Genomic DNA, 20,038 nt, shown 5'->3' with positions numbered 1-20,038 from the left:
ATGTAATGAACACAAAATGTCTTGTTTCTCACTGTTCAGATGAAAGATGTCTGTTTCTTCCTCTTCTTCCTGGGGGTGTGGCTAATGGCATATGGCGTAGCCAATCAGGCGCTGCTCTATTCCTACGTTCCAACCCAAATCGTATCTTCCGTCGAGTGTTCTACAGACCTTACCTGCACATCTTCGGACATTTTCCTGTTGAAGAAGTAGATGGTGTGTGTGTGTGTGTGTGTGTGTGTGTGTGTGTGTGTGTGTGTGTGTGTGTGTGTGTGTGTGTGTGTGTGTGTGTGTGTGTGTGTGTGTGTGTGTGTGTGTGTGTGTTTGCGTGCGTGCGTGCGTGCGTGCGTGCGTGTGCTAATTTCTTGGCCACCGGCAATGCTGCTTGCAGCTTTATTTATATTTGTTTTAGTTTACCATTAGTATAACAGTTTTGTATTTTACTACAGATGGACAGTCATTCATTCATTATTTTATTTATTTTCATGTTTTTTTTTTGTCATCAAAGTGGGAGAACAGTGGGACCTGGCCTGCACTGACAATGTGACACAGATAGAGGGCGGTGCTGAGCCATGCAGGATCGAGTACAGCAACTGGCTGGTGATAGTTCTGCTGGTCATTTACCTGCTGGTCACCAACATCCTGCTCATCAACCTGCTCATTGCCATACTCAGGTAGAGAACCAAGCATTTCACCTTCCTTCTGTCTGTAGCTCCATAAGTGCCCTCTCTGTCCCTCTTCTTGGTTTCCCTCATTCAGCTACAGTGGTGTAAAGTAACTAAAGTAATGTACTCAAGTACTGTACTTAAGTACAATTTTGAGGTATTTGTACTCTACTTGAGTATTTCCAATTTCCAATACTTTAACTTCTACTGCACTACATCTCAGAGGCAAATATTATACTTTTACTCGACTACAATTATTTGAAAACTTTAGCTACTAGTTACTTTGTAGATTTAGATTATTATTACAAGACATACATTAACCACTTCAGCCCTATATACATTTCGGCCATTTGAAAATAGCCGATCTACAAGCTCACAACGCGTCGCAATGTGACACATTGTGAGCTTGTAGATCGGCTATTTTCAAAATATGTGAAAACTTGAAATGGAACATTCTGCCTAATGAGCACTTTTACTTTTGGTACTTTAAGTACATTATGATGCCAATACTTTTGTAATTTTACTCAAGTACATTTTGAATTCCGGACTTAAGTAACAGAGTATTTCTATATTGCAGTATTGATACTTTAATTTAAGTAAGAAATGTGAGTACCTTTTTCACCACTGCTCAGCTGGTAGGCCTATCTCCTCTCATTACCTCTGATGTTGCCCTTCTACCCATTCATCCCTTTATGTTGTTGTTTTGCCACTTCCACAATCCTCCAGCTACACCTTTGAGAAGGTGCAGGAGAACAGCGACATCTACTGGAGGTTCCAGCGCTACAAGCTCATCCTCGAATACAAGTCCCGTCCTTCTTTGGCTCCTCCGTTCATCATCCTCTCCCACGTTCATCTCTTCTTCTCGTTTTTAAAGAAGAAAATCCACAGGGTGCCTTCAGGCCCGATCTACCACAGTGGTCAGTATTTAATTTGGATCTAATGAAAAACAAATTAAAGACTCAGTTAATCCTTCATCTTTAGATCAGTGGTTCTCAAACTTTCATGTCAAGGACCCCCAAATCTACATTTATTAACCCGCGGACCCCCATTTGAAAATAAATGCCAGGGACCCCCATAAGAGAAGATTTCTACGGTTCTAGCAGTGATTTTCAACCATTTTAATTTCTTGGACCCCCAGTTTGACATGCATTAGGCTACGGACGCCCGTTTAATGGCATTTATATCTCTGGGACCCCAATTTATATTGTAAAAATCTATGTTAATTTAACTCTGCGAGTGTACAAATGGAACCAAATGGACCCGTCAGGGTCCATTTGTACACTCTCAGCGTTACAGACCCATAAGGGTCCATTTGGTTCCTAACTGCCATTTAGCTGGGGACCCCCTGGAACTCCCTCAAGGACCCCTGGGGGTCCCCGGACCCCACTTTGAGAACCAACGCTTTAGATGACACTTTTGTGTGATTTGACAATTGAGTGAAGTCTTGAACACCATGAGAATCATTTATAATTGTCAATTTTACTGTGTGCGTATGCATGTATGAATGCACAGGGCACAATGATGGGAGACATTACCACCGTCATTATTCTTGAAAACTGATCTCATCTGTGCAAAATCGGGCTGTGTAACAGTGCTTTTAGTACCAGTGGTGAAAAAAGTACTCAATGTCTTTACTTAAGTAAAAGTACTGTAGCAATACTGCAATATAGAAATACTCTGTTAGGGCGCGCTCCCACCGCACTTTTATTTTACCTCTGGGGCAGAATCTGCCAATGCTTTGTCAATGCAAATGCGTGGATTCTTGGGAAAAATCCGCAAGACCAGGAATCCACGCATTTGCATTGACAAAGCATTGGCAGATTCTGCCCCAGGGGTAAAATAAAGGTGCGGTGGGAGCGCGCCCTTACAAGTAAAAGTCCGGAATTCAAAATGCACTTGAGTGAAAGTACAAAAGTATTGGTATAAAAATGTACTTAAAGTACCAAAAGTAAAAGTACTCATTATGCAGAATGTCCCATTTCACAAGTGTTCAAATGTATAAAATGTATACAAATCTTTTGAAAATAGCAGATCTACAAGCTCACAATGTGTCGCAATGCGACACATTGTGAGCTTGTAGATCTGCTATTTTCAAATGGCCAAAATGTACATGGGGCTGAAGTGGTTAATGTATGTTTTGTAATAATAATCAAAATCTACAAAGTAACTAGTAACTAAAGTTTTCAAATACTTGTAGTGCAGAAAAAGCACAATATTTGCCTCTGAGATGTAGTGGAGTGGAAGTAAAAGTACTGAAAATTGGAAATACTCCAGTAAAGTAAAAATACCTCAACATTGTACTTCAGTACAGTACTTGAGTAAATGTACTTAGCTACTTTACACCACTGGTACCTACAGATGTATGACATTGATTATGATGGTTGGTGACCAACGTAATGTTTTGATTTGTTGACATTGTCTGTAGGGCTAGGCCAAGCATTTCAGCTCAACCTCAGCTCACATCTGTTGAGCTACTGCCCAGATTATGTTAACACATTCCCTTTCGGGTATTAATTAATGAATTATGTAGCTTCTGCCAGGGTTTTTTTTTTACCTTATATTGACGATCTCTACAGAGCCACGTGATGTGCGCGTGCACGTGAACAAAGCATGTCTGGTGGATGGGGGAGGGTCTGATCTCTCCACCAGAGAAAAACAATTGTAACCGCAATCGTCCATTTTGTCCCAGTCGGCCGTTGTTTAACAGCCGTTTTCACCAAAAAATGGAGAAAAAAAGAGAAAGGGGTGTTTTTCTAAAACTGATAAAGAAGGAGCGGACGGGAATGTCATTCTTTGGGAAGACGTAACATCTGTCCATTCCTTCTTTCAGGGCGCTAGGATCATTCCTAAGTTGCGTTAGAGCGCCCTCTAGTGGAATTTTCAAAAGAATATATCTTTTTTGAAAAGACGGAGATCTCCACCAAATGGCAGGGAATAAATTCAGTATTTTCCCCCCAACGGTTAGAGTTGGAGATCAGACGTAATGAGCGTGAACGTATCATGAGATGGGAGAGCGACCAGAAGAAGAACCTCCTGGCAGCCCAGAGGGACATTCAGAGAGACAGTGACTCTGAGAGGATCAAACAGATGTCTGACAAGTGAGATGCCAACGATGCTGTGATGGGAGAAGTGCTCACATGTTTTACTTATATACAGTTATCAAGTAGAAGTCCCGTATTCAAAATGCACTTGAGTAAAAGTGCAAAGGTATTGGTATCAAAATATACTTAACGTGCCAAAAGTAAAAGATCTAGAAGCTCACAATGCATCGCGATGCGACACATTGTCGATCTTGTCGATCGGCTATTTTTAATGGCCGAAATATATATAGGGTTAGTGTCCCTACTCACGGTGTAGTGTAAGTGGTTAGTGTATGTTTTTGTAATAATAATCAATCTACTAGTTAATCTAGTAACTAGTAACTAAAGTTTTCATGCAATTATTGTCGAGTAAAAGTACAATATTTTCCTCCGAGATATAGTGGGGTAGAAGTAAAAGTATTGAAAATTGTAAATACTGAAGAAAGTAAAAATACCTCAAAATTGTACTTAAGTACAGTTCTTGAGTGTGCACTACGTTAATTTACACTATTGGTTTACGATTTCATGTCAATTACTAAATTCACCTCCGGCCACAGATCAGCTAAATGGATCTGTACTGAATTGTACTGAACTGTGTGTGTTTTGACAGAGTGGACAGTGTGCTGCAACAGGTGACTGAAACCAGAGACTTTGACCAGAGGCTGAAGCAGATGTCTGACAAGTGAGATAACTAACCTCATTGGATTTCAATCACCAAAGGCCCTGACAGATAGAAAGAGTCAATCACTCATGTCAATTTAGGCCACTTGTTCACATCAAAAGTGGGAGAATTTGAAGCGTCAGTATATATTTGGTTGCACTGAAAGTACTAATAATTTGAACCGCACCTGAATGAAACAAAATAAGTCAAATACGCATACACAATTTTTTAATTGTACACCAAACCTCTTTGCCGAAAATAGCCAATATCTGCAATGCGTTCCCCTCAGAATAGTGATGCTAGGGTTCATGTGGTTCATGCAAAAAAAATAAACGAAAGGTGGCCCCCCTGTTGTAACTCTGAGGACCCCCAAGGGGTCTTGGACCCCCTGTTGAAGACCCCTGCTCCATGTCATAAATTAACATGTCTTGTGTTTCTCAAAAGAGAATTTAGAACACTCAATCTTTACACACTGCGATACGTATTTAAACTCATCAATGAGTTTTTAGACCCATTAAACACTGTAGTGCACTGATACACACATAGTGTGTCGACGCTCCAAAATAGAAACGTTTTCTGAAAGAAGCGTCAGGTCGACACCTCCAGGGTGTCTACTGCCGTTGTAAACCGTCTGACGCTTTCATTGCGACAAGGCTTTAAATTCACATCCGGTCACGCAATTGCACCAGTGTAATGGCTCTGTAATGCAATTTACTGTATAACAGAAAGATAACGTGACATCACACCATTGAAAGTAATAGCTGAAAACCTCACAAGATGGCGCCACCTGTCCATTGAACCATTGAACTGTTCCGACTGTATATCATAACTGTATCATAACCTAGTGAGCTGCAGCTTTTTTGAATTATGTGTGTATATAATAATAATCAATCATCAATAATTTGATGACCGGCAGAAAGATGCTAATGTCTTCGGTGTCCTACTGGCGCTACTGGCGCCTACTGGTGCCGCCGCCGGTCATCAAATTATTGGCTTGGGAATTAGACAAAAACTAAAAAATAACCATGAATTCAAGTCTCCATGGGGTGTGTAATTGATAAAAAAAAAAGTCATGTTGGGGGTGAACTATCCCTTTAAGAACAGTACTTGAGTAAATGTACTTAGTTACTTTACGCCACTGCATGTGAATGAATCAATGACTCAATCATTCAATCAATCTGTGTGTTTTGGCAGAGTGGACAGAGTGGACTGTGTGCTGAAACAGCTGACTGAACAACTGAATGAAACCAGACATTCTCTGAAGACTGAGGTAAATTCAGGCTTATTCAAAGCTCTTCCACTCCTCAGGGTTGTCTTGATCTTTTGTCTGTGATGACACCTCGGGATTTACTCAAAATGTAGCTCACCATTCTCTCAAAGGGTTTTTATCATTTAAATTCTGATATGCATGCCTTTATGATGTTTTTACTGTTTTGATCCACTAGATGGAGAAAAGCTTGAATGCTCTCAGCCAGATCTTGGATACTCTGGCACAAAGCACCCTGGCAAACCCTGGTCAACCATCACCCACTTTTAGAAGTATCTCTACAGACATGTGTGCAACTTCTGGAATGGTGAAATAACTACTTTATACAGTTAGCGACAGCAAAGATACAATAAACCACATTTAAGTATGTCTGCAGGCCATGCTTTAGCATGCTTTTAAAAACTATTTAGGACTGTCATGGTCAAATTAGCCCAGTGCAATCAATCAATTGAGATGATTGAGCAGATGATTAGCGAGTCATCGAGGGTGTCATTTTGCTGCTCTCTGGTGGTCGATCCTCGTATGTGTTCAAAACCATGGCCTGAGAAACTTAAATGCATTTAAATAAAAAAATAACAACAAAAAAAACACGCAAATCGCTGGCAGTCAATGGGGTAAATTATGAATAAACTCTGGCAGTCAATGTGTGGGGTCCGGGGAACCCCAGGGGTCCTTGAGGGGGTTCCCAACAAAATGATTGACAGTTAGGAACCAAATGTACCCTTAATGGGGCTGTAACTCTGACAGCGTATGTATGGAACCAGATGGCCAGGTCCATTTGGTTCCGTTTATATGCTGTCAGAGTTATATAGGGGTCCCTGAATGTATAAAAACCATACTGGGGGTCCTTGAAGTTAAAAAGTTTGAGAATCGAAAATAACATTTTAACTTGTCCTTCCATTATAGAAACAAGTGGGCTTATAACCAAGACAATCCATGTTCCGTTGGAGAAATATTGTGAGTGGGAATGAAAACATATGCGCCTCACCATTTACCATTTACCAACATCCTGTTATCATGGACAGCAGCACAGCAGCACTACATATATACAAGGAAACTTCGGTCACCAAAACCTGTCATCAAAACCTCTGTTCTGTCCGGTTCTCCTCAGTGGCTGGCAAAATTTACTTGAATTTGCACACAGGCATTGACCATTAGCATATGCACAACATGACGACGCCTGTTTTTCACTTTCCCAAAATGTAAGCGGTTTATTTGCGTTTTGATGTAAACACCGGAGATTCGGAGTTTGGCCTATGGGATCTATAGTCGCCATGGCTACAGCCATCGCCAAGGTTACAGCTCGCAAGCTATGGGATGATTACTGTTGCCATCTTGCACACAGAGGACGCATGTGACAACAGTAGCACAGGCTGAGGCAGACCTCGCTCCCAGATTAGCTACAAAATTGTAAAAGAGTCTAGGTCTTTCATTTAGGAGCCGTGTCCACACACAGCCTTTTATGAGCGGAGGACCACTATGGATATCATTTTCCATAGCACTCGCTCACGCATTGACACGTTCCAATCCACATTGTGTTAGCTCTTGATGCTAATAGCATTAGCGTGTACAATGTTTACTCATTCACGGAGCAGAGCGTCGCCTAATGTACGATCTCACCGCGGGTTACAAACTACATTATTTCAAGTAGTGTATATATATATATATATATATATATATATATATATATATATATATATATATATATATATATATAGCGGATAACACTCTGACATTAAGTTTCACACAACAAACATTAACACTGCGCTGTTTTTCCAAAATACACATTGTATTCAATTAAATTCATCTGAGCACAAAACAAACGCATTAATACAGTACATGTAATCAAAAGGTGGAGAAAAAATGTCCCCTCATTTTTTAGGGGAATTAACATGTATCTCCACTTCTAATTTTCTGACAGTTCTTTGAAAGAAGCCAGTGATTCACAACATTTAATGGATGATGTCAGGGCATTCCGCATTATGGTGGCAGAGTAGTAAAATATTGTTTTGCCCATTGATATTTGCTGAACCCTGTCTTCTACCCTGAGCCATGCCAGACTAGTAAAGTGTGATGGAATTAGGTGGGTCATGGGCTGTAGGCTGAGTAGTAGCTGTTTCAGTTTGTTTTGGGAGGTCTGAAGTTTAGTTCACGCAACAGTTATAAATAATGGTGATATTTATTTGAAGTCATAAGGCCTAGCACTAGATAATACATGTGTCTGTCTGATATAATTTGTCAATTCAGATGCTCCTTTTAAAAAAACATTAGTTTCTGTTCAACTAACAGCTTCTCTGTGTTAAAATGTTTTTAAAGTCATAAATAAGTAACAGTGTTGGACTTACAATATTGTGACGATATCCGACAGTGAGGATATCTTCAGATGTGAATTTGGTCCAAAGTGTTAACCATGAACTGCAACTGAAGTTTTTTTGCCCCTTTATGAGTCCTCATGTGTTTGTTTAGGTTACTCATCTGACTAAAGCCTTTGCTACAAACTGTACAAGTAAATGGCTTTTCCCCTGTATGAGTCCTCATGTGTGATTTTAGATTACCGTTGTCACAAAAGCCTTTGCTACAAACTTTACAATTAAATGGCTTTTCCCCTGTATGAGTCCTTATGTGTTTTTTTAGATGATGTGTGTGACTAAAGCCTTTGCTACAAACTGTACAAGTAAAGGGCTATTCCCCTGTATGAATCCTCATGTGTTTTTTTAGATCACCCTTTTGAATATAATTGTGGCCACAAACTGTACAAGTAAATGGCTTTTTCCCTGTATGAGTCATCATGTGTCTGTTTAGATTACCGACTGTAGCCTTTGCTACAAACTGTACAAGTAAAGGGCTTTTCGCCTGTATGACTCCTCATGTGTTTTTTTAGGCAAGAGCCTTCACGAAAGCCTTTGCTACAAACTTTACAAGTAAAGGGCTTTTCATCAGTATTTTTGATGGACACTGCTCCTAAACACCTATCAGTGGAAAAACATCTATCCATTGAAAAAATGAACAAATCGTTTGGCCTTGGCTTGCACATGATACACCTTAATGTGAATTCCCTTGTAGGAGACAAGCTAACACAAATCAAGCAGATGTTTTATGATGGTAAGGTTGACATTTTAACTTTCTCTGAAACAAAACTTGATCAAGCGATAACTGATTCTGTGATTGAGATTGAAAACTACAAACTCTTCAGAAAAGATAGGAACAGAAACGGGAGTGGTGTTTGCATGTATGTTCATACTGACAATGTCTGCATCCTTCGGGAAGACCTGATGGATGAAAACATTGAAGCTGTGTGGGTCGAGATCATTTTTAAACATACCAAACCTGTGCTAGTCGGTACCATATACAGACCTCCTACCCAGACTGATTTCTATGATAGTCTTGATGAATGTTTAGCTAAAGTGGACCATGCGGAGACGATACTTCTTGGTGATTTTAACACTGACATGCTCCGCAAGGAAGCGTCAATGTATAAGTCATTCAAGGCGTTTTGTGATCGGCATTCACTCCACCAGCTGATCACTCAGCCCACAAGGCTGTGTGTTTCCACTCAAACTACCATAGATCTCATTCTAACAACGGACAAGGAAAAAATCCTAAATAGTGGTGTTTCTACCTGTGGCATATCTGATCACAACATGATCTTCTGCACCAGAAAGAAACGTAAACCTAAGACCGGTTACCACAAAACAGTCACAATCAGAGACCTCAAAAATTATAAGAGTGAGGACTTAGATCACAGACTGGAGGAACAGGATTGGTCCGACGTTCTAAACAGCACACAGGTAGACGAATCCTGGCTTAGTTTCAAAACTAAATTCATTCAAATTTTGGACAGTGTGGCTCCCATGAAAACCATCAGGGTCAAAACCCGCTCGGTACCATGGATGAATTCGGACATCCTTACTGCCATGAAAGTCAGAGACAAAAAGTGTTCTGAGCTTCATAAAAGTAGGATCAAACTAGCCAAATGTTTTAACAAAGGTCTCGAATCCCACGTAGCTAAACTTGAAAAGGAAAAAAAAACAAGCTAAGAAACAAGGTAAATGGCATGCTCCAGTTAGCAGAAAAAAGCTACCTCGATGACAAGATTGAGGAAAATCAAAGAAAACCACGAGAGCTTTGGAAGCTACTCAAGAACCTCCTAGGCTGCAGCAAGAAATTGAAAACCAGGCTTTCAAACTTAAGCCTCAAGGTGAATGACACTCTCATTTCATCCAAACACGAAGTGAGTAAAATCCGCAACATATTCTTCACGACCGTAGCCTCAGATTTGGTTGAAAAACTTCCTCCACACTCTGGGAGATATGGTGAGGAGTATGTTGTCTCATTTTACGAAAAACAGGGTGTTTGCAAAGATGATTTTAAACTCTCCCCTGTGGAAACAGAAGAGGTGTTTAAAAAATTGAGTGCTCTTCATCAACACAGAGCCACAGGCCTCGACAATATCCCCCCAAAAATTTCTAAAAGACTCAGCCGCCTCCATTGCTCCAATCATTACCCATATAATAAACCTCTCCACCATACAGGGACAGGTCCCTAACGATTTCAAAAAAGCAAGGGTGACCCCTCTGTTCAAAAAAGGAAACCAATTAGACCCTGGCAACTACCGCCCTATTTCTATTCTAAGCTCCATCTCGAAAGTCATGGAAATAGTCTATGAACAGGTCGACAAGTATCTTGCCGTGAAAAATCTAATCTACAAATTCCAATCTGGCTTCAAGAACAAACCACTCCACTGACACATGCCTTCTCTATTTCAACGACTCTATCAAACAAGAGATCGAAAAGGGTAAATATTGCGGCATGGTCATGCTGGACCTCCAGAAGGCTTTTGACACCGTTAATCACCCAATTATGATCAAAAAGCTCAAAGCAATAGGTTTTGATGACACGTCAGTGAACTGGATGAGATCCTACCTGGAAGGGAGGGAGCAAGTGGTGGAAGTAAACGGCACCCAGTCCCCCCCCCTCCCAGTGACTTGTGGTGTTCCCCAAGGAAGTATACTAGGACCCTTACTGTTCCTGATATATGTGAATGACATGTCTTCAGCCTGCGACTGCAACCTGTTCCTGTTCGCAGATGACTCGGCCCTGCTAGTCTCGGACAGGGACAGGCTGCAGGTTGAGAAAACTCTCAGCTCTGAACTCAACAAGATCTGCATCTGGCTCTCCGACAACAAGCTCTCATTACACCTGGGCAAAACAGAATGCATCCTCTTTGGGTCCACTCCTAACCTCAGAAAGGCAGAGAGCTTCACGATCAAAGCGGGTGATGAAATCATCAAAAGAAAAAACGAAATTACCTACCTGGGCTCTATCTTGGAGGCTGACCTCTCTGGTGACAAAAATGCTGAAAAAACGATCAAAACGGTCCACAAAAAAACACGCTATTTGCGGAGTATTGATCGTAAAGTCAGTAAGAATACCCTGAAGACTCTTGCAGTGGCCCTCATACAAGGTCATTACGATTATGCATGTACTTCATGGTATCACAACACCTCCAAGGCCTTAAAAACAAGGCTCCAAACATCCCAAAACAAACTTGTAAGGCTACTTCTTGGCCTCAATTACAAAACCCATCTAACCCCTGATCATTTTGATAGGATTGGATGGCCTAGGGTTGAGGACAGAGTACAGCAACTTGCTATGGGCCTGGTCTTCAAGATATACCACAACATTGGGATCCCCCTGTATTTGTCAAAATACTTCCAAAATGTTAATGATTTCCATGATCACAATACCAGAGGCAGCTCCACAAACCTTGTCCAACCCTTTTTTGGCTCAACAAAGGGAAGTAACTCGTTCTCATGCTATTCCTCAAAAATGTGGAACGCCCTACCAAAAGGAGTAAAGGAGTGTAAAACCCTACTCTCCTTCAAAACTGCCCTAAAGATACACCTTCAGGAGGCTGCAATTGGAAAATGGCCCCTGTCTAAGTCCTAACCTTACCTACCCCCCCCCCCCCCCCCCCTCTCCTTCTTCTTTTGTACATATTTCTCACTCTTTATACCAGTAACCTGTAAACTGATTGTATGACATTCTATAGTAGTTGTGTATAACTGTCTGTCTCTTATATGTCACCATGATTTGTGTGCATGGGGAACTCATTTGAAACAAGCTCAGTGCTTTTATGAGTCTTCCAGTTTAGTAGACCTCGTATTGTGAATTTGTACTTCCATGTACTGTTGTTCTCATGTCTTACTAAATAAAGTACATCAATCAATCAATCAGTATGAATCATCATGTGCTTCTTCAGATTTCCCTTAAGATTAAACAGTTTGTCACAGACTGTGCAACTATAACCTTTATTCCCTGTGCGACTCTGCATGGAGTCAGTTTCTTTCGATGAGTTCAGGTCCTGGGACATCTTGTTGCTCAAAGACAATCTCTGTCCTTCCACATGTTGTGTCTTGTGTGACTTCAGTGTGTTTAAAGGTGACTGATCTACACTGGTCTCCCACTCATCACTGTCTTCAGTGATGTCAGATTCAGAACAGTGTGAAGAGAGGAGCTGGTCATCACTAGTTGGATGTGATGTTCCACAGTCCTCTACGTGAGCTTGTGTTTTCATGTGTTCAGTTGAGGTGCTGGCTACAGGCTCTGTGTCTCTGTTTTCACCATCATCATCTTCACTTTTCACTGCTAGTAATGTCAGCATTGGCCTATCAACCTCTTCTAGTCTTTGAAGTAGCTCTTCCTGCTCCTCTTTAATGTGTGGAGGCTCTGGTTCCTCCTGGACCAGACTGGAGCTCCTCTCGTCTTCAGGGGAATCCTCCTCTTTACATACAGGGAGATGCCTGAGGTCTGTGGAAAAGATCAAATAAAAGCAAACATGAAACTAGAAAAAGTGCTCCTCGGAGCACAAGTCTCCGTCTGGTCAAGTAGGTTATTATGGCTTCCTGGTGGCGCTATAATAGGCCACTGTGAAAAGGGTGCCATTTCTTCTTAGGCCTTTCACGGCAATCGGACACTGCGTTCATGATTTGAGGCATTGTGTTCCAAAAATGTGGATTGCTAAATTAGATCTGCTGGAGGCGCTATAATGGCATTTCTTCCTCGGCCTAGTGGGAATATGTGTGCACACTTTCACGAAAACGCACTGTGTTCATGATTTGAGGTGTTCAAAATGGACCTATCCTGCTAACTTTGGAAGCCAATGTTAGCCAAGTAGGATGGAATATGAAATATCGGACACATCCATCTTGATCACATGACTATAGAGATACTGTGTACCAATTTGCGAATCTGAAGGAGTAAGAACAACAAAATTGTTTTACAAAAGTCAGCCTCCTGGTGGCGCTCTAAAAGGCATATGTGAAAAATGCAGGGCAAAGGTTTTTCCTTGGGCTCTAGGGAGAGTGCGTGCAAAGTTTCACGCAGATCGGTGCAGTTATAGGTTAAAATGTGAATTGGCCTGTTATAGCGCCACCATGAGGCTGATTTGAAAGTTTTCAAGTGGCATTTCTTCCTGGGCCAAGTGGGAATCTAAGTGGAAAGTTTCTCGGAAATCACATGCTGCGTTCATGATTTGAGGCATTTTGCAACTTTAAAAAGGCAATATTAGCCAATCAGGATGGAATATGGAAAATCGGACAGATCCGCGTTGATCACATGACTACAGAGATACTGTGTACCATGTTTGGTGTCATTTTTACATCTACTCAGGTGTTTGTCAGCACCCCATACAGTTTTTAAGTTGCTTGTTTCAGTATTTAGAGATTTTATATACATTTTATCAGACACTCCCACATTGTAACTTCAAACTCCATTTCAACCACGTTGGATTAATTGAAAACACACGTACTTGATTCTGGTGACTGATATTGTCCTTCCAATGTGTGAGGGGCCGTGTTTTTTTCAATTACTTTTGTCATTTATTTTGTATTACATTTTTCTACACAGGTTTGTATACGAAGGGGTCATGTCTGATAAGATTAATAATATCTAAATACTGAATCGAGCAACTTAAAAACGGTCTGGGGTGCTCACAAAAGCATGAGTAGACGTTAAAATGACCCCAAACATGTTTGAATGTCAAATATCCCTTTAATCCTTATTTATTTATTTCATTAAGTGTTTCATAGGTGTGGTAGTTGGAGTAACTGACGCTGTAAATAAATGCTCCATTTCTAAACCATAGATCTATTCTTATTTATTTATCAGCTGAAACCATTCAAATTTACCTATGCACTTTGTGGGGAAAATGTAACACTGTCTGCGTTTAGTACTGTAATCAAATGTGTACACTACAGCTGTCCATCATAATAGATGATCAGTAGGGCCGAGCCGGAAATTTCATAATCATGCAACTGACAGCCACCTATTGACAAATGTACCACTTGGCATATGCAAAACGTCTGTCATAATTACCATTTGTTAGGGCCCGAACACTGCACCAGTGCGAAACCGTATTGAAATGCTTATATAATAAGAAATACTTATTAGTATTCTTAGAAAAAATGGTAGTGTTTTTGAGGGCCTAAGCGTACTCAAAAATAATTTGCAACTTTGCACACACATCGCAAGTGGTGAAAAATTAAGTGTATATATGTGTATATATGTTGCAGAGAAAAGAAAAAACTAAAACTTAGATCGGCTATTTTCAATTCCTGTTTGGAGCTGAAACATGGAAGTTCGATGCTTCGCCACGGTCAAAAACTCACGATTTTGATCAAGTTTACATCATCTAAGTATTTTATGCAAGCTGAGCGAGTTTGAGGTTGATCTGACTAACCTTCTAGGAGGAGTTTGTTAAAGTATAACCTGTGTAGATGGCATAAAATGACTTGAGACTTGGACGTGATACAGGTGCGTACCAATTTGTATAGATGTAGGTGAAACCGTATTGTGGGGCTTCAACTTTGACATTTTGTAGGGGGCCATGCGATGTGTGTGCAAAGTTGCAAATTATTTTTGAGTACGCTTAGGCCCTCAAAAACACTACAATGTTTGCTAAGAATAATAATAAGTAATAAATAATAAATCTATAACCTGAACTTGTAGATTGGCTATTTTCACTATTTTCTCACCCCACCATTGTACAACAAAGTATAATACAAGGTTAAGTGGTTAATCAGATTAATTGATTTAGTCAATTATAACAAATCTATTACAATTTTACTAGATTTCACTATATTATGCAATGAACCTGCAAGAGCAAGATTAAGTCGGTTAGTGTTTCTAAATGTTGGTTTCAATATATTTTCAGTGAATTGTCCAGCCCTAGTAGGCAGAGATCTCTGATCAGATCACACAGGAGACTATGAATTAATGCATTTATTTGGTCATAAAAGGAAAGAGCACATCAGCACTTCAATAACATATATAATATACACAATATGACCGAGGATAAAAAACACAATAAAGCCCTGAGGGTTATTTATATTGTGGTCCTCTAGGCACCACCAGTCTGAGATGATTGAATGAACAGAACGCCATCAGGTCAGCTATGGCTGAACTTGGCTTGGCACTTGGCAGCGTAATAATATGTGAGCACAGCCTAAGTGTCAACAAGTTGTTTTACCTGGTGCACGGTTCAGAAGAGTTCATACAGACATTCATTAAAATGCCCTTTAGGTACTTGTTATTTAAACAGGCACGGGCATACGTATGTGTACAATAAACGCCTTGCAATTTAAACCCATCTGACCTAGGAGCTTCTATGGGGTGATAGTGGGGTTAGATTTAAAAACATATATTTTACCTGAGAGAGTGTTGCACCTGGGGTCTATTTCACTAAAGCGGAATTACATTATCCTGGTTTAAAAGGCAAATCCAGGTTTGACAAGCCTGGTTTATTCAGTTCCACGAACGCCAAGCCGGGCTGAGAAGGAGCGGCTTTGTCGAGCCAGGGTCGTTAAACCAGGCTGAATGTGTGTTTACCTATTCCTAAAAAAGACCATGAAAGTCGATAGCAGAATCCTTGAACTTGATCAATCATGGAGCCCAAAACCAGAGCGGCGTTCTTCTCTGTGGCTGAACAGCAGCACTGCAGCAGCTCATGGAATCAGTAAAATGTATAATAAGCAAGAGAGGAAACATGAGGAGTTTAAGTGAATGTTGGAATTATAATTATAAACACTTAGAATAATTTTCTAATTTCGAAGATCTACAAGTGAAAAGTTTGCCTTTTGGCTGCCGGGGGTCCCCGGTCCACGGGGGTCAACGGGGGTCCAGGGGTACACGGGGGCCAGGGGTCAACAGGGGTTCGGGAGTACCCGCCCCCGCGTGTACTCCCGGACCCCAGTTGACCCCCGACAGGGGTCCGGGGGTCAACGGGAGTCCAGGGGTCCATGGGGGGCCGGGGACCCCCGTGGACCCCGTGGACCCCCGGCTGCCATAAGACATAAGATTTTTTTTTTCGGGCTTGTAGATCTTCGATTTTTGCTTAAGAATTGAATAAGTGTGGAAAAACTCATTGGTTTACGATTGGAGTCATTGGACTAACAGCTATTTCACAAAACTTGAAGAACAAGGCACTGGATTAATAAAGCTTGGCTGTTAGCCTGGTCCAGACCAGGCTAACTTCACAGCTAAATTGCCATGGTAACTAAGCCAGGATTGCTTAAATTTTCTTTCGTGAAACCGGATCATGGATAAATCCAGGTTTACTGACTAAGTTAATCTACCAAGCTAACTCAGCTTTTGTGAAACCGATTCCTGGATAATTTAAGCCAGGATAGCTGATTAAACCCGGTTTATCCCTTATCCAGGTTTTGTGAAACGGGCCCCTGGTCTTCCTATATAGTAATGTCAATGTTGACACAGCAGCTTCTTCCTGTTCCTCTTTAATCTGTGGAGGTTGTGGTTCCTCCTGGACCAGACTGGAGCTCCTCTCCTCATGTTCAGGGAAAAACTCTTTACACACGGAGGACACAAGAGGTAGCATCAGCACTAGCCCTAAGAATGGATGTGATGTTAATTTACATACAGTTAATGTATTCCACATACACAGCCATAGATAACTCCTGTGCATGTTCAAATCATATATACTTTACATTATTTCACACAAAACATACATTTATTCTTACTTTTTGTTTTAAAATAATTCATTAATTTAGGTAAAAAAGAAAAAAACATAAATAGCTGGTGCCCACTGGACCTGGAGATTCAGAGAATGTTGTTTGTGTAAATATCATGGAAAAGTGGAGACAAATTACTAAATAGCCTACACGTTTTCTGCCACAATATTTCAGTGACAAGAGCTGAGCCTATTAATCGCAAAATTAATTATTGGTTGAGTAGCCTAAACACGAAACAGTGAATCCCTCCACAAAAATGCATTGTGTGTTTTCTGTGGCTGTGTATGGAAATACATGCTATACATGGAATATCTGCCATTCTAGGGCTAGGCTATACAATATAGCCTAAGTAGGTGTTATGTATAACACATATTAATAGAAAATAAATACTAATAATAATTCATTAATACACTGCACACGTGGTGCACTGCTTTCAAACAGTCTTTGTTGCTGTAAAATGTTTTGTGTCCCTCCGTATTGTGTTTGCACCCATCTGTTTGATCTGGTGCTGGACACAAGGTGCTGCATTTTATTTATTGTTATTTATTTTGAATTATGTCGCACCTTAGTTTTTTCGTTAATACCCCCTCACCGATACTCTGCTGATGCCGGGCCCCAACCCATTATTAATGCATGTATGGCTATGATATTACATACATTTAATGTACTCCCGATACACAGCCATAGTGTGCAAAAACATTTCTATGGCTACAGCACCACACCTCATAGTTATTCAGCTAGAATTACGTGTTGAATGTATGTGTTTGACATGAAGCATGAACCGACCTGCAGTGTTAGGATGGATGTCCATGAAATCATGTCCAGCAGTTTGTATTGTGTCTCCAGCAGAGTTTGTCTCTATCTCTCTCTGGAACAGGTTGCACATGAACTCTGCAGCCGCACTGAGGCGCTCCAACACAAACACTCTGACATTAAGCTTCACACTACAAACATCAACACCACGCTGTTTTTCCAAAACACACAATATCTCCTCTCCCACGTCATGTGTTCATTTATCGACAGCCGTACAGACTCCATTTGGCTCATTTTACCTCCTTTACCAAGCTCAGCTGTTACCACTGTAATACTTATATAATGTGTAAAGCTCAGCTGTTCCTACATTAATTAATTTATATGATGTGTAAAGGCACAAAGATAAATAATTCCACCATTACGTTAGCCGGCTACTGAAAATAAACAACACGTAGAACTATTTATTTCCTGTTCAACGTGTTTGAAGAATAGAGTTAAATAAGTTATCTAGAGAGCGGGCTGCCCCGCCCCACCTATTCATTTCAATGAAAGTTGCTCACCAGCGCATGAAGTGTCCAGAAGAACGCTCTTCTACCGCATGCCCGTTGATCGGAAGACTTGAGCACCGAGCAGGCGCACTAGGGTTTCAAACGGTAGAAGCATGCGCAGTAGCGTTTTAAATGCGCAAATATTGCAATCCCAGAGTTGACCACCAGGAGACGGCAGCTTCACGAGGCCGAACGCCTCCGTCTTTGGGTCAATCCACACATCTCCGTTTGCTGGCGTGAAACGGTACGCTACGAGACGGAAGCCTTTGTTCCGGATCCGGCCATTTCTGTCTGTTACTCAATGAAAAGCGGAACACGGATGTGCTTTTTCCGGACCGATCGCGTCCGTCTTTCCGTTTTTTTTTAAACATGGGAGTGGATGGGACTTCCGGCCGTCCGTACGGTCGCGAACGGACATGTGTGGATTGACCCAGTCAGACCAGATAACGTTGCCGGCCCCCCCTCATCCCCCCGCCTCCCCGTTCCTCCTTCCCAGACCACGCCCCACTCACACAACACACACATCAACAGACGCATGAGAGAGAGAGAGAGAGAGAGAGAGAGAGAGAAGTGAATAGGCTAGGAAGTTTGAAGTCAGTGATTAGCAGAATAGTGATGGTTATTGTGGCGTTTTCATACGCTCATAATCCCATTTAGATTAGAACACACAGGACGCTCTGACACACGCTTGACAGGGTATCACTAGACTGATTTATTACCAGGTGCCATTCATCAACAACTCACGCATACAGGCGCACGCATGCGCATAGCAAACTTGGCATATATAAGCATGTACAATTCACTTTACGTGACACCTCCCCTCTTAAGTAAAGAAACCTCTTTTTGTTTTCAAAGGCAATATCTTTTCAAAACATTTTCAACTTGCATCAAAAGTAACATCAGCTCTTTTTTTTTTTCAATACAAATTAACGTGTGCATCAAAAGTGTCTTTCCATGAACTTGACAATTAACTGTAAATGTAAACAATATGAAACACACAAATTAGCTGTAAACATTTCAGTGCCAAACCTAACTAGGGGAGTGGGTAAACTACCACAACCCCTCAAGAGAGGAGGCAGGGATTATTCTGCCCTTATGCCATCCATCTCTATCTAACTATCATAACGACTGTTAGGCTTCACCACTCTTCCGCTCCTGGTGACAACAGGACCTCCAGGCCCTGCTGCTGGGTGGCTGCTGACAGGCTGTGCAGTGTCCAGTACCGGGGGTACCGGACCAGGGTGTACTGGTGAATAAGGTGCTGGTTCCGGCGGGACCGCTGGTGGCTCTGCTGGAGGCTCTCTGTTGACCAGCTGGATGTTCCTGCGGTTCCGTCTGGGCGTGTCACCTCGGCCTGTCTGCATCGTGAACGACCGTGGCGTCGCTTCCTCGCGCTGCACCACCGCTGTTGTCGCTCACGTTTTCTCTCCGTCGATTTTAAGACGAACTCGATCACCACAGGTAAGAGGCGGGAGTGGCCTTGTTGAGTACCTGCGGTTGTAAAACTTCTCGTAGGACCGCTTGGCTTGCTTGTCATTTCTCCTGACCTTTTCCAGGTCAGGCCAGGCAGGTTTCAGATTCTCCATGAGGGTCGGCAGGGTTGTACGCAGGTTCCGGCCCATCATGAGCTTGGCAGGGCTCTCCTTTGTTGGCTCTGTAGGTGTTGAGCGATAACACAGGAGTGCCAGGTGAGGGTCATCCTGTTTGAGGATGGCTTTGGCTGCCTGAACCGCGCGTTCAGCCATGCCGTTTGACTGGGGACAATAGGGACTGGACGTGACATGTTGGAAATCGAACTCTGCCGCGAACCTCTTGAACAGCTCCGCAGAGAACTGAGGCCCGTTGTCCGTTCGGACCTCCGTTGCGACCCCCCAGCGGCTGAAGGTGCTTTTCAGCTTCCCAATGACTGTTTCACAGTTTGTCTTTGGCAGATTGAGAATTTCCAGCCATCTGGAGAAGTAGTCAATTATGACAAGGTACTGTCGGCCTTTGTACTCACAGAGATCAGCTGCGATTATCTGCCAAGGCAGCTCCGGCAGT

At 41.8% G+C, this 20,038-nt stretch overlaps 1 pseudogene across 1 annotated transcript in view; it reads left to right on the top strand.

Moving 5' to 3' along the window:
- Window positions 1-6,088, top strand: part of LOC311053286 (transient receptor potential cation channel subfamily M member 4-like) — a 64,215-nt pseudogene extending 58,127 nt beyond the window's left edge. Inside the window, exons 20-26 of the transcript in view lie at window positions 40-213; window positions 506-671; window positions 1,389-1,579; window positions 3,628-3,760; window positions 4,353-4,424; window positions 5,598-5,673; window positions 5,849-6,088. The product of the transcript in view is annotated as a transient receptor potential cation channel subfamily M member 4-like (transcript). The remainder of the gene's footprint in view (window positions 1-39; window positions 214-505; window positions 672-1,388; window positions 1,580-3,627; window positions 3,761-4,352; window positions 4,425-5,597; window positions 5,674-5,848) is intronic.
- Window positions 6,089-20,038: the final 13,950 nt, after the last annotated feature.

This window comes from Gymnoscopelus microlampas (assembly GCF_963454915.1).
Source record: "Gymnoscopelus microlampas genome assembly, chromosome: 10".
Classification (NCBI taxonomy): domain Eukaryota; kingdom Metazoa; phylum Chordata; class Actinopteri; order Myctophiformes; family Myctophidae; genus Gymnoscopelus; species Gymnoscopelus microlampas.
Note: the sequence above shows the minus strand (reverse complement) of the source record. Positions and strands in the feature narration are given on the sequence as shown.